The following is a 15,762-nucleotide window of genomic DNA, read 5'->3' as shown; positions in this document are numbered from 1 at the left end:
CTGTAGTATTTCTAAAATGTTACATAATTGCAAGGGTATGTTAATGCTATTTTCATGCAGTAAGATGTGCTTTTCTATATATAGGCAATAATCGTAGTGAATGAGTAACAAGGATGTAAATTAATTGTAAAAGTGATAGGAAAATTTACCACTGGAAAACTCTAGTGCTCTGAGGAATGCTTTTAATAGTAGAACATATAAATAAATAAAGTGAGAATATGAGGGTGCAAAAACAAGGGGCTAAGCTAAGCTAGTTTTGTGGAAAAGTTTGGAGCTTTGAAGCTTTTATTTTAATAGTTCAAACACATTCATTTTAAGTATATTTTCAGTATTTTAAATCCTATGAAAGACCTACAAAAAATTTACATGCCTTAGATTTCAGTAAATAAAAACAAGAAACAGAATCCTAACAGGAAAATGAATTCTGACCTTTCAAACACTGTGCTCTATTCAACAACATCTAAGGTAGCAGTAAATCTAAGCTTGTACCAGATATATGTCACATTGTCTAAGAAGTAACAGCAACCAGAAAATCTAGAGTTCTCACAAACTTTGCAGGAGGTCAACACTGATCAAAGTCATTCCAGATGGTTTGTAGTTACAAAAAAAATATTTTAAAAAGTAAACAAATTTAATATACCATACCAGATAATTTCTCATATTTTTTTCCAGCAGAAAAACTGCTTAATCCTTTACTATCTGCATTATTGAAGTACAGGATTAGATTGTTATCTAACGGTGAAACATGAGAAGTAAGTTCCCTTGCACTTTTGTGAACAAAAATGAAAAACTAGTTTAGCAAAACACAAATCTCCCACTTCCACCTGATCTTAATGCAGAGAATTCTTCATCAATGAAGTAACCACTCAAAGTTTTCCCTAAAATTTTGTCTAGTGCTCACACTGTTTTGACAGTAGCATTTCTTTGCTTAAATAGTTTTGGCACGTAATTAGCTCCACGTACTTTTACTTTTTTACTTATGAATCCATCCCACTGTTATCATACTAGTCTACCAGCTGTAACTATGATTTACTATGTAATAGGTGGCAGCTCTCTGATGATCCCACCTGTGTCTTTATTCTAGTTTCTTTCTCATACTGTTCCATTGTTTCTAGGATTTTTTTTTCCCTTTTCTCCTCAATCTCTCTCTCTCTCTCTCTCTCCAATTTCTATAGGATATACTCTTCTTTCAGCTACATAAATGTTGCCTTCTCACTTGATGGAAATTCGCCTCATCACTTTTCTCCATCTTTTCAGGCTAATAGTCTCATTCTGGAAATGTCTATTTTTTTACTTTTTTCATGAGGAGTTATTTTTCCCAATACTAGCCTTCACTTTCACAGATATAAAAACCTAATTGTGCACTGTGGTACAAATGAAATCTGAAATTATCAAGTGCAAAATTAGCATTAAAAAATCATAAGACAACAAACAATAGGGCTTTTATGTGATTTTTGTAATTGCATGAAACTAGTTACTCTGGTAATAATTGTTTGTAGTTCATTAACATGCAAAGTGGTTTTATAGACTAACCCACACACAAAAGAAACCAGTTTTGATGAGAACTGTGCTTTGTTTAATGTTAGACACCATTGTATTTGCTTTCCTAATATAACAGGTCTAATTAGTACCTAGCACTCATCCTTTTTCAGCTTGAACACTCTGAAGGTGACAATCGAATCACAATTCCATGACACTCTTTGTCAGTACCTGTCAAAATATAGCTAAGCCTTTAGGAGTTGTGATCTAAATACAGAAGAAAAAGTTAATAGTCCAGAAACAATATGTCTCTAGGTAACTTTAAAACAAAAAATTGCGCGTTAGCCCTTGCTTAAAAACATAATACCATGAATGCTACCCCATTAAATGTAGCTCTGACAAAACTAAGTTTGTCCTAATAATTTCTTAGCATTGTTTTTATCGTCTGACCTTTATACATTTGCCTGATTCATTTGATTTTACCTCCTTAGTGAGGTAGCACAGGTAGATGAATATCAACTTTTAAAATCAATTAATCTGTACGTGCACTCTTTTCAGAGATGATTTAGCTGTTCAACTTAAAAGCATGGAAAATATATTTTTTAACTGCACTGAAGAAGTAACTCCATTTGGCAAAGACTTTGTGAATCTAACTGTTCCAATTTGATTCTAACGTAGGAAGGATGTGGGTCCCTGTTTGGGGCCTGTCTCTAGTTAGGAGAGAATGCAGATTCAAAGGCACAGGAGATGATATATTAACTTTTGTTGAATTCCGTGCCCTTCTCTACATAAGGCTGACTCTAGAAGGCCATAGGACTTTGGAGGACTAATTTTATTATGGGATGCAGCCATTCATGAGTCTTGACCACCAAAAAAGTTATCAAACATAAGACCTGTTACTTTTGGGAAAATGGACAGAAAATTGAGACTGATTTAAACCTTTAAAAAAAATCACATTTTTATTTTTTGGGGTATCAGACTGATGTCATTTTTCCCCAAATATTTGAAGTAGCTTATAGAGATATTCCATGTAACTTAAGTTTTGTCTAAAATGTTGATGAATTTGCTAATTTGCAAAACTGATCCGTTAAATTAGTTATCTTCCTGCATTAAATGAGGTTCACCAATTAACCAGAGGCTCTCGTAGATTTAGGAAAGTGTTTTCTAGAGTACCATTGTTCTTGTTTGCTTCTTATTAAAACTGAACACAAATGGCTTATATTAATCTCATGTAATATTTTAATACTAGAAAATAAAATAAAGCAACTATATTTTTATCTACACAATTCTGAGTCACTTGGATCCTTGGATTCTAGATCACCTATGACAAAATTAAAAAAAAAACATATGAAATAAAAAAAAATTGTATGTGTGTCTTAAAGACACATCCACTTACTTATGTTCTGGAAGAATTTGAGTTTAAGAAGTCTTGAGTAAAATTTCGACATAAAAGAATTGCTCGTCACTTCTTCCTCCAAAAAACTCTTAGGAACATTTTCTTTCTATTCAGTTTATATAGTTAAAGGTTAAATCCCAATTTTTCCATGCCAATGCCTCACACTAAAATTCTACTCTTGTTATTTTTTCCCACCACATTTAAGTCATCTCTGATCTCCTAATTTTATAATTCAAATGACAGATGATAAAAACAAAATTTATCATCCCCTTTTTTAATATTTTGGACATATATAACTATTGAAAATTTTGAGGGCTTATAATTTTTACTACATAGAACTTAAAATCCACAAATAAAATGAATTGTTTTGGATGACTGATTTTGGAGTGAAAATTAGTGAAAAAACATTTTAATGAATAATGGACACATGAAAATAGAGTCCATAGGTCAGAAGGTTAGAAAGGTCTTGAACGCCCTCCGTCCACCTCTCAAACAAGGTAATTGCGGACTCTAGTTTTTTGGATAAAGAATAATTAAGCTTCTGTTTGAAAACATCAAATAATTGTGAATTTATTCTTTTACTCTATAGGATCTTTTCACAGTTTTTACCATAAAATACAGTTTCAAGACTCCTCTCCATCCTTTTCTTCTGCATGTTCTCTAGCTTGTCAATTACTCTTTTAAAAATGACATCCAAATCTTCTTTCCCTCTCTCTCCCTCTATCTACCATATCTATCTATCTATCTATCATCTAGTTTTAACATGCATATTATGTTCAGCGTGCACAGTGCTGAATTCAGCGTGCACAGTGAATTCAGACTGATGCATTAAGTCATTATCTTCACCCTAAAGCAACTTACAGTCATTAATGGAAATAACAAGTAAAGAACGATGTTGTTTAATCATAATTGTCAGCAATAGTCTTCTGGATGATTTAATAAAAAAGAGAGACTTGATTTAATGGAAGTGGAAAAGAAAGTCAGGGGAACTTTTCCTTAAGAGGAAACAAAAAAGATGTTTTCTTTTTTTTTTCTTGAGGACTGAATAATACAAGGACTGAATCAAAACTTTTAGTATATAGAAGACTATGCATTAAAGTTTTGATATTCCAAAACAAATGTAGTTTTTGGCCCATAATCTGTTGTATATATTAGACAATCACTATCAAGCAAGGGCCTCTTGTTGCCTATACTCACATTTCTACAGTGACTAGATTTTGAGTCAAGTAAAATAGACCTATGACCACTCCACAAAAGTCCCAGGGAATTCATTTTTAATTTGAGCAAGAATCTTATGAGTTTTGAAAAGCTCATTAAATGTAATTGTAGAATCCTGCATTGACTATGAGAGATTCATCTTAAACTTAGACAGTCTAAGCTAATTCAGTTTGTGATTTAGACATTCTTTGCACCCTTATTTGTCATTTGACTCTTTCCTCAGTCTAACTTGCACCACATTGGATCCTCTACAAAGAATAACTGTAGTGCTATCAGAATGTATTTTAAAACAGATGAAAACATGTTGCTGCTTCTTTTGGAGTAGATCATTCTTCAGTCACTAATATCATTCTCTGCTCTAATTTTGTATCCCAATTCCACTACATGATGACATATTCAGAGTTCCCGTTGTGTAGCACAGGCTCCGGACGTGCAGGCTCAGCAGCCATGGCTCACGGGCCCAGCTGCTCCACGGCATGTGGGACCGGGGCACGAACCCGTGTCCCCTGCATCGACAGGCGGACTCTCAACCACTGCGCCACCAGGGAAGCCCCTACATATTCAGAGTAGTTTTTTGATGATAAGGAGGAGGAATAATAGCTAACTTATTTCTCCTGAATAGCTCACTCACAAATATAGTGGCATTCAAACACCCTTCTATTCTTCATCCCAACAATCTTCAGACCTCATCATCAGCTAAATCCAAGCAATGTGTGTGTTTGGGGAGGGGAGGTGGTTTGCAACTGGGCAAATACTCAAAGCAAAGGAATGAATACAACCATCTGTATGGAAATTGGTAAACTGCAAATCAGTCCCCTAACTGGGATTAGGGAGAATACGTTTTCCCCAGCTCTGCTTCTTTCCCAGAATTTCACACACATCAATAACAATGGCTTTTACTTCCTTCAGCTGAAGATGGAGAGAGATGCTTTAAAGTTGTCAATGTCAGGGAGGGTTTGTCCTGCATAGTTATAAGCCCATTATTTAAAAGAACAAAATGAAGGCTCCTTTCCTACAGTGAATTTAATACTTTTCCTGCTCTGTATTATGGTGACAGTGCTGAAAAGGAGAAGCAGGGAAAAAAAGAAAAAAAATAGGAATGAAGTTTTTAAACCCAAAAACAAATTGTAACTCTTTTCTGTATGTCTGTGCTGGGATATTTACCTACCAATGTAACCTTTAAAAGCACAGTTAGAACCAAAGAACATTTGATAGTCGTACCTTTTATTTTCCTGTTAATAATTTTTTTACAGGAATCCCTTTTGGGGTCTCCTAGGAGCCTAGTGTAATATAATAGGGTATGATATAAGCACTGACATTAGGGTACCCCCAATACACCACTGTTAAAAACTGTATAAACTTTGAAAACATAAACCAAAGAGAAACAAATAAAAGTAGATTATTTAGCCTGAATGATTAGTCTGAAAGTTTATTATTTATGTAAACCTATAATACTGAGTTTGTTTACAGTTCTGAAAAGCTCTACAATCTTTGCTAAATTGTAGAATTGGGGAAGAGCACGTAATAAAATATGTAATATTCTACATGAATGATTAGGTATTTTTGTCTATGTTTTAAAAATCTCATGTTCATTAATATGTTTTTAGTTATTTCTGATTGTAAATTATACACTCTTTCAATTTAAATCCAGGAAGAAAAAATCTTGGAAATATTTTTTAAATTGACTGTTCTTTTTCCTCTCCCATAAGACAGCTGATTGGAGACACAAATATATTGACGTCATACTGTGAAACAATGTATTAATACTAGTAATTGTAGTGGGTTGAAGGGTGACTTCTTAAAAAAGATATGTTCAAGTCCTAAAACCTCTTATCTGTAAATGTAGCCTTATTTGAAGAAAGGATCTTTGCAGATATAATCAAATGAAGCATCTCAAAATGAGAACGTCCTGGACCAACCAAGTGCCTCCCAATTTCAGTGACAAATGTAAGAGGAGAAACTTAATGACATAGAAGAGAAGACCATGAAAAGCTGAAAGCAGAGGTTGGAGCAATGAATCCACATGCCAACTGACAACAAAGATTGCTGACAGCCACCAGAAGATGGGAGAGAGGGAAAGAACAAGCCCTCCTTCAGCATCTCCAGAAGAAACCAACCCTGTCGACACTTTGCTTCCACATTTTTCACTTCCAGAACTGTAAGAAAATAAATTTCTGTTGTTTTAAGTTATCAAGTTGGTGGTAATTCTTCGTGGCAGTCCTAGAAAACTAATACACTAATTTTCATAATACTAGCATTCAGGTATCACACACAGCTTTCCATGTGCAAATCAGAAACAGTCGGTTTTCATCATCGTAAGTGTCACAGGAAACAACAGACCAAATCTATAAATGAAAACAAAATTAACAAAGAAATAATAACTCCAACTTTATAATAAATTGTCTAGCATAGAAGAATGGAAAGCAAACTAGACTGCAGGGAACCTTCTCTGGGGCACCTAACTTCTGATTAGTTTTAAAAATAGACATTTTAAGAGCAGTTTTATGTTCACAAGGAAATTGAGCAGAAGATACAGAGTTTCCATATATATGCCCTTCCGCACATGTACACAGCCTACCCGTGTATTGGTATCTGCATCAGAGAGGTAAATTTCTTATAATACATTAGTCTACATTGACATATCATCATCTAAATTTCATAGTTTACATTAGGGTTTACTCTTGGTGTTGTACATTCTATTGGTTTAGACAAACGTATAATGACATGTATCCCCCCATGAAAGTATTAGACAGCATAGTTTCACTCCCTAAAATTTCTCTGTTCTCCACCTAGTCATCCCTGCCCCTTCTCCCAACCCCTGATGACCACTGCTTTTTTTTTTTACTCTCTCCATAGTTTTACCTTTTCCAGAATGTCATATAATTGGAATCATACAGTATGTAGCCTTTCCAATTGGCTTCTTTCATTTAGAAGTACATATGTAAGTTTTCTCTGTGTCTCTTCATGGCTCAATAGCTCATTTCATTTTAGCACTGAATAATATTTCATTGTCTGGATACCACAGCTTATTTATCCATTCATCTTGATTGCTTCCAAGTTTTGATAATTATGAATAAAGCTGCTATAAACATCTGTGTACATGTTTTTGTGTAGACATAAGTTTTTAACCTCATTTGTGTAAATACCAAGGAGACAAAATTGCTGGATTGTATGGTAAAAGTACATTTAGTATTGTAAGAAACTGCAAATCTACGTTCCAAAGAGGCTGTATCATTGTGTATTCCTACCAGCAGTGAATGAGAGTCCCTATGGCTCTGCATCCTTGTCAGCATTTGGTATCATCAGTGTTTTGTATTTTGGCCTTTTTAATAGATACGTAGGGGGATCTCATTTTGTTTTAATTTACAATTCTCTAAGGACAGATGATGCTGAGCATGTTTTCACATGTTTATTTGCCATCTTTATATCTTCTTTGGTGAGGTGTCTGTTTAGGTCTTTTGCCTATTTTTAAATAAAGTTATCTGTTTTCTATTGTTAAGCTTTAAGAGTACTTTATATGTTATGGATAATAGTTATTTATCACATGTGTATTTCCCAAATATTCACTGTTTTTCTGTGGCTTGTCTTCTCATTCTCTTCACACTGTTTTTTCAGAGCAGAAGTTTTTCATTTTAATAAAGTCCAACTTATCAATTATTGCTTTCATGGATCATGGCTATGGTGCTCTATCTAAAAAGTCATCACCAGACCCAAGGTCATCTTGATTTTCTCCTATGTTATTTCTAGGAGTTTTGTAGTTTTCTCTAATTTTTAGGTCTATGGTACATTTTGAATTAATTTTGTGTGTAATTTTTCTTTCTTTTTTCTTTTTTGCATGCAGATGTCCAGTTGTCTTAGCACTATTTTTTGATAATGGTATCTTTGCTCCATTATAAGTCTTACGTAGTGTCAGTTTTCCAACTTTGTTCTTCTCATCCAATATTGTGTTGGCTATTCGGTATCTTCTGAATCTCCAAATAAACTTTAGAATCAGTTAGTCAATATCCAGAACATAACTTGCTGGGATTTTAATTGAGATTTTATAAATCTATAAATGAAGTTGGGAAGAATTGACATCTTGACAATATTGAGTCTTCCCACACATGAACATGGAATATCTGTCCCTTTATTTAGTTCTCTTGTGATTTCATTTACCAAAGTTTTGTAGTTTTCCTCATGTGTATCTTGGACATATTTTGTTAGATTTATACCAAGTACTTCTCTTGGGGGGATGTGCTAATGTAAATATGTTTTTAATTTCAAATTCTATGTGTTCATTTGTTCATTGCTGGTATATAAGAAAGTGATCGACTTTTGTATATGAACATTTTATCCTTCAACTTTGTTATAGTTACTTATTAGTTCCAGGAGTTTATTTTTATTAAATCTTTTGAATTTTCTACTGATGATCATGTTATCTGTGAACAAAAAATAGTTTAATTTTTTCTTCCCAATCCATACACCTTTTCTTGACTTAATGCATTAGCTTGGACTTTCAGTTTGATATTAAAAGGAATAGTGAGAGGGGACATCCTTATCTTATTCCTGATCCCAGTGAGAAAGCTTACAGTTTCTGTCCATTCATATGATGTTAGCTGAAGTATTTTGGTGGATGATATTTCTCAAGTTAATGAAGTTTCACTCTAATTTTATTTTTGAGATTTTGTACCATAAATTTTGTCAGATCTTCTCATCTACTGATAGGGTCGTATTAATTGTCTTCTTAAGAATGTTGATTTGATGGCTTACATTATTTGAGTTTTAGACGTTAAACCAACCTTGCATACCTGGGATAAATCTCACTTGGTGTGGTGCATGATTCTTCTTATACATTGCTAGATTCAGTACACTAAGATTTTGTTGAGGATTTTGTCTGTCTATGTTCATGAGAGATATAGGTCTATAGCTTTTTTTTCTTATAATGTCTTTTTTGGTTTTGGTGTTAGGTAATGCTGGCCTCATAGAATGAGTTAGGAACTATTTTCTCCATTTTAATCTTTGAAAGAGATTGTAGATATTAGTATAATGTTTAACTTAAATGTTAGTAGATATCAATTTTTAATCAGTAAAATGGAATTAAAAACAAAGGTAATACATAATTTTTTTTCAGTAATAATATTTTTTATAGCAAAAATCAGGATTTATTTTCAGAAACATCACAATGTGATTTATGGAAAACTGTGTTCTAGTTCTGAATAACAAACATAATTACAAAGTATAAGCAAAATAAAAATGTATGATATATTATATATGTTGTGAAAAAGGTAAGATAAATTTATTATAATTTGGAGCAATATTAAAAAGAAAGTACTAATCTAAGCCCATTTTGAAAATTCCTCTTGGATACCTTTTATAAAAGTCTCCAGAGATATACTTATCTTTTAAATAGGCTAAGTTTTTATAACTTGAAATAAGTAACAGTTTGGAACTCTCCATTATGGAAATAATAAACTTTTAATATTAGACACTATACCATGTTTACCAAGACTTTTACTAGCCCTTGTTTTTTGAGGCCTAGAGCCAGATGTAGTTTCTCAGTGCTTTCTGAATCATTTCAAATCAGTCATCATCAATAGATTTATTATCTATTTATTTATTTAGCAAAAACAACAGTTCAGGAATAATAAAGACATTTTATTCCCTTGAATAACTATATCAAATATCATGGTGAAGTAAATGCCTATTCATGAAACATAGACAAACTGATATATGAATAGCAGATGTCAAAAGAGTGACCATTTTCTAGGCATAGAATTTTCATATTTTGCATCTTTGAAAATTAGTAACCTGGTAATAGCTTTCCAATATCTCTTTCTAAAATTAAGTAGAAGGCTTAACAGGTCTCTGTTCATTTCTTCTCCCTTTGCCATTTTAAGGTCTTGTACAGCTGAGTGTAGTTGCTCTTGGAATAGGTGCATTAAATTGTCATTTTCAATATACCATTAATTAATTAATTATATACATATACATGCATATTACACTCTAGATATGGTGTAAGGGGATTGTAATTCAGTATTTGGACATATGGAACTTACATTTGGTAATGGGATACAAAAAATAAATTAAAAACATAGATATGTAATTTCAGGTAGGGATTATTTCCGTGGCGAAATAAAGTTTGGTAAGGATGGGAATGTTCTAGAAGTGTTGGTGGTGGGAGCATTTTTTTCCAACTTATTTTATATAAAAACGTCAAAAGGAGAAATACTATGATAATGTGAAATTTACACAGAAACCAGGATAAAGTAAGGTTTTGAGTCATGAGTTTTCCTTGGGAGGAAGTGTGTCCAAGCAAAATGAATAACATGATCCTTGGGTCAAAGTTACTTGGATTTTTAGGGAACAGCAAGGTTAGAAAGCAAAGAGTGAGCACTGTAAGCAATAAAATCACACAGGGTGAAGAGTATAAGAAGCACATGTAGAGCCATGTAGACTGTTGTAAAGAGTTTGGTTTTCCTCTAAGGAAATTGGAAAACTATTAACAGGCCAAGAGCAAGGCACTAAATGATCTAATTTATGATTTGAGAGAAGAGCTCTAACTGTTGATTTTAAAATAAACTCTGGGGAAAGAGAAGAAGGAAAAAGATCAATTAGGAAGTGATTTTAATAATCTAGATGTGAGCTAAAGGCAGTCTGTGGCAGGGCACAGGTGGTAAGAATTGGCAGATTCAAGGATGTAATTTGACATTAGAATTGACAGAATCTATTAATATCTATTCATAAATTAGAAGTGGAGTATAAAATAAAGGGATCAATTAATGATAATTCCAAAGTCTTTGACCTGAGATATTGAAAATGAAAGTTTTTACTTACTTGCTGGGTGGAGAAAATTATCAGAGGAATAGGGTTGGATGTAAAATCAAAGTTTAGCTTTGGAGATGTTATATTTAAAATGTTGAATAGGAAGTTGGTATTTGTGTGTGAAGCTCAGTAGAAAGGTCCAGACTGGACATATACATTTGAGCCATCAATGTCCAGATGACATTTAAAACAGTGAGTCTGACCAAAATTCCCTTGTAAGTGAGTGAGATAAAATAGCATTAGAAGGATAAACAGTGGAGATCTTAAATGTTTATAGTTTTTGACCAGGATGGAGCCAGGTTTTATGGAAGCTAAGTATGCTTATTTTAATTTTATTTTTTAACAATCCTTCTTCTTTTAGTCAGATAAGCCATAACTCACAATAGAAATAATACAATTAATTAACAAAATTGTTGACAGTTGATTGCAAGACTAATCTTTAGTTCAATGTTAGCTTCAGAATTTTAGAATTTTGTTAAATTACACTTATTAACAGAATAAAATAACTTGTAAGGATTTCCAACCAAACAACAATTTATCATAAAGCCTTTACTTCATAAATCACAATGTTCCAGAGTATGATTTCTTTTGACCTAGAATTAGTTGAAGAATTGATGCAAGAATCGTCATAAATAGAAAAAAGTGACAGGAGCCGGTCTTTCTGAGGTCAGCAGAGTTTGGACAAAGAAGCCTGTGATGTTGTCCAAAGAATAGAATCCAGACTAAAGGTCTCCCAGTTTGGTCTTCTGTTTGATCTTTTGATCTCTACTCCATGTTTCAATGTCATTATCTGACAGTAAAAGAGAAAGGTCATTTTCCCCTTAAAATGTAAGCCCTTAAACTTCAGTCTATCTTCATTTCTTTCTTTCCTTTGTGGTATCAATTTATCTCACCTGGTCCATGGTAGTCCAAAATTCTCAAACTGGTAATAATGTGGAGACAAAGAATTCTCCCCAGAAGAACCAAGTCAAACAGAGCAGCATAGTCATTAAAACATTCATGGACTCAGCAGCCAGATAGAACTTGCTTCTACTTCTAATTCTGTTTCCATTTAGCTAGGTGACTGTATCAATTGCTTAAAAGAAACTGAGTAAAAGAAATAACATCACAGTCCCATGGTGGTGACTGCTAAAAGACTCAGGACAGACTTATGACATTGCTTAGGTACAAATTGGATCCAGACTCTTTTGACAAAGGACTTCTGTATCTTCTTACGAGTGAAACCAAAACTTGATTAGCTTAACAAACAATTTTCAAGAAACTGCTATACAGTATTTCAGAAATGTCTTTCAAAATCTTTTATCATCTGTCATCTTTCCTGTCCCTCCAGCTTTCTTGATCATATTTTGTATCCCAAAGTTTTAAATTGTTTCTGGTTCCCAGAAAATTCCTTAACATCTAAAGTCTCATTATCCTTCATTCCTCTCTCTGAAATATTTCAGCATAATCCTGGTATATCATCTCAAAGCCTGTCTCCTTGCAGAAACCTCCCCTGACTTCACCAGGGTAACTAAATCTCCCATCCTCCTGGCCCCCATTCACTCCACACCATGCACATCCTTGTGAATCTACAGTTTTATTATATTACAATTATTTGCATGTTTATTCCCAGTAGAATTTAAGCATGCATAAGCAGGCTCATCTTCTTCAATTCCTCCCTCTCCTCTCTTTAGTCTCAGACCTAGCACAGTGTCTGATACAGTTAGTTTTGTTAAATGATGAAGAAACCAGGGAGATGGCTGCCAAGGCAGGACTGGGGGCAATTTTATGGAACATAATAAATATTTAGTTTTATATGGGATATCGCAGGGCACGTAGTAAGTAATCAACAGAGGTGATTCATGTCTCACCTCACAACCTAAATCTAAAACAGTCTGAGATCATCTGGTAGCCAGAAATATCTACCTAAATATAACTCAAAATGAAAATCAAAATACAGTGTAGTGCCATGCACTAAAGCATTCAATAAATGTCTTTTGACTGATCCATGGCAGGAATACATAACAAGAACGAATGAATGAATGAATTCGTTGTTTCATAGGCAAAAACAAACAAATGGCTTTTATATTCCCTTTCAATTCTGAATTTAAATTGTGACTCCTGGAGTCACATAACTACTAAAAGTAGTTTTAAATATGCAATCCTGTTAATTTAGATTGCTTTTTTTTACAGATGATTTTTTTTAAATCCCACATTTGTTGATGAGGAAAAGTAATATTTTCTGTTTGATGGTCTATTCATGACTTTCTATAGAAGCTCCTACCTGAACTCACTATCTTAATCCCCTTTTCTCTTTCTCTCTGGGGAGCCATTCTTCTAAAAGACCTACTTCTTCAAGAGAAACAATTACATTTAACAAAGGACAAGGACTAATGCTATTACTATGTATATCCTTGTGTATTGACTACTGGAAAATCATAGTAGATAGATTTATAAACATTATTGTTGTTTGGCACTGTAGGAAACTTGCAATTTGGTCAAGATCCACATTTAATTCCTGTCCTTATATTCAGATCTCGGTTGTATTTTCTCCTTGGCATCTTTAAAAGCTATTTTATACAAAAGAATTCTATTAATAATGAATCAGTCTGCCTTTATATCTCACTATAAGCCCCAAATTGCTTTAGATAAGTAAAGAGATAGGTAGCACCATAGATAAATAAAAGAAATAATAGCACTGTGTCATATGATTTGTCACTACGTTGAAGATTATATCTTGTAACTTATGAAAAGGAAGCTTTAAATGAATTTCCAAGGTCAAAACCTTATGGTGATGAAAAACATATACATAATACACAGTCTTCTTACTTTATTTTTGTAATAATATATTCCTTTTTGTGACAATAAAATATTAATTTATGTCTCATATATTTTCAAAAGTCTGTTGTGATTATCGTATATGTATGTTGCGAGGCATGCTTGCATCAATAATATATATTACTTTTTCACAACTGGATGTTTTGTTCAAGCATCTTGATAAATTATTAAACTTTTGAACATATGAATCTTTCTGTTTCAAGAAGTTTGAAAACACCACTAATAGAAAGAAATTTTATAAAATTCTATTATTTACCCATATACAAATTTCTGCCTTTCTAATATAAACATACATAACACATATAAAATTACCTACAGACTACCTGAGAGCTGCTATTGTGAAAAGTACAAAAATACTATAATAAGAAACCTAAATTTAATTTGTTCACTTGAAATCATAAATAAATATATGTATATTCTTTGTATGACAGGCATCAATTCTGGAGGTGACTAAATGGGATAATTGATGATTGTTTTCATAGTATATCTTGATATTTTAAAACATGGTCCTACTCTCAATGTCAAGGCTCCATTCTGTTCAAAACTAGAGGTTTAAAAGTGTTATCTATCTTCCACAACCTGATAAAAAATGGGGCAAAGGAACTATGTCCGGGTCTCGGTATTTACTTAAAATGAAATATATATGAACTCTGAATGATTCTTTCCAAGAATATTCAAAATGGTTTGTAAGTATTGCTCACTCCTAGTTTATGTCTTTTGTCTTAAAGTTGATGATTATTTCAGTGCCCAATGTCTGCTATTATTTGATGTTTAATTTTGAGACAAAAAGTGTATAACAACAGTTTGTTTCCTCCCTTAATGATGAAAGAAAAATCATAGGGAAACAAAGAATTCCTGAGATGACTAAGACATGGAAAATTCATACTAACAAGAAATGAATATTGTTCGTTTTATGATGAGAAGACTTAAGGCTAACATCCCAAAAGGAATGGCACTCTAAGTGCTATGTCAGAATAGGTTCACACCTAGAAACTCCATCCCTCATTCCAATTCAGTCTTTTTTTTTTTAAAACATCTTTATTGGGGTATAATTGCTTTACAATCGTGTGTTAGTTTCTGCTTTACAACAAAGTGAATCAGCCATACATATACACATGTTCCCATATCTCCTCCCTCTTGCGTCTCCCTCCCTCCCACCCTCCCCATCCCACCCCTCCAGGCAGTCGCAAAGCACCAAGCTGATATCCCTGTGTCTTGATTACCAGTTCATCTGAAATTTCTAGGAATAAACCCCAAAGTAGTGACTGAGAAGTTGCACCTAACAAGCTGTACAAAGTCTGTAGAAATGTGTTTGCACTGAGTGTCTCAAGGCTACTAATACGTGGGGGAGTTACTGGTTAATCCCTGGATGGTCCCTAGGAAGCTTTCTGATTAACCAAACTTGTTGGTGCAAGGGGCATGCTTCAGCTTTTTAACTGTGTCAGTCCCTGGCAGCATGCTACAAAGGCCCTATGCAGTAATCAGCAGCTCACTCTGTGAAGGCCAAAAGGAAAACCTCTTTAGATGAAGCCCCAATGGGTTTCATGCCTCAGAACTGTAAGACTGTGTAGATGGAATGATTTTAGAGAAATTTACAAGGAAAACTTTATTATGACTCTCTCATACAGGATGTCCCCAGAGAAGCTTATCACTGTTTGTCAACTGCAACAGAGGCATAATGCTTTTTTATTAATAGGGTTCTCTTTTTTTCCCCAAAGGGATAGTTGTAAAATACCATGATTAATTGAAGATTTCTTTTTACTTCTGATTTGCCTGACTGACACAATAACCCTTATTAATTTCCCCAGATGCCTAAAGCAGCAGTGGCAAAAGAATACAAGATGATGCATTATTTATTCTGATATTCAATGGTCATTTTCATCCTCATCACAAGTATTAATTTAATGAGGTCACATTACCATGGTGCCCACCAACTCTGACATGCATAGTGTTGATAAAACTGATTAAACTCTCTAGATTAAGCATATTTACTCAAATCCATGTTCAGATATTTAAAACTCTTGTCATGCATTATATTATGCATAATATGT

This window comes from Lagenorhynchus albirostris, chromosome 17 (assembly GCF_949774975.1).
Source record: "Lagenorhynchus albirostris chromosome 17, mLagAlb1.1, whole genome shotgun sequence".
Lineage (NCBI taxonomy): Eukaryota > Metazoa > Chordata > Mammalia > Artiodactyla > Delphinidae > Lagenorhynchus > Lagenorhynchus albirostris.
Note: the sequence above shows the minus strand (reverse complement) of the source record.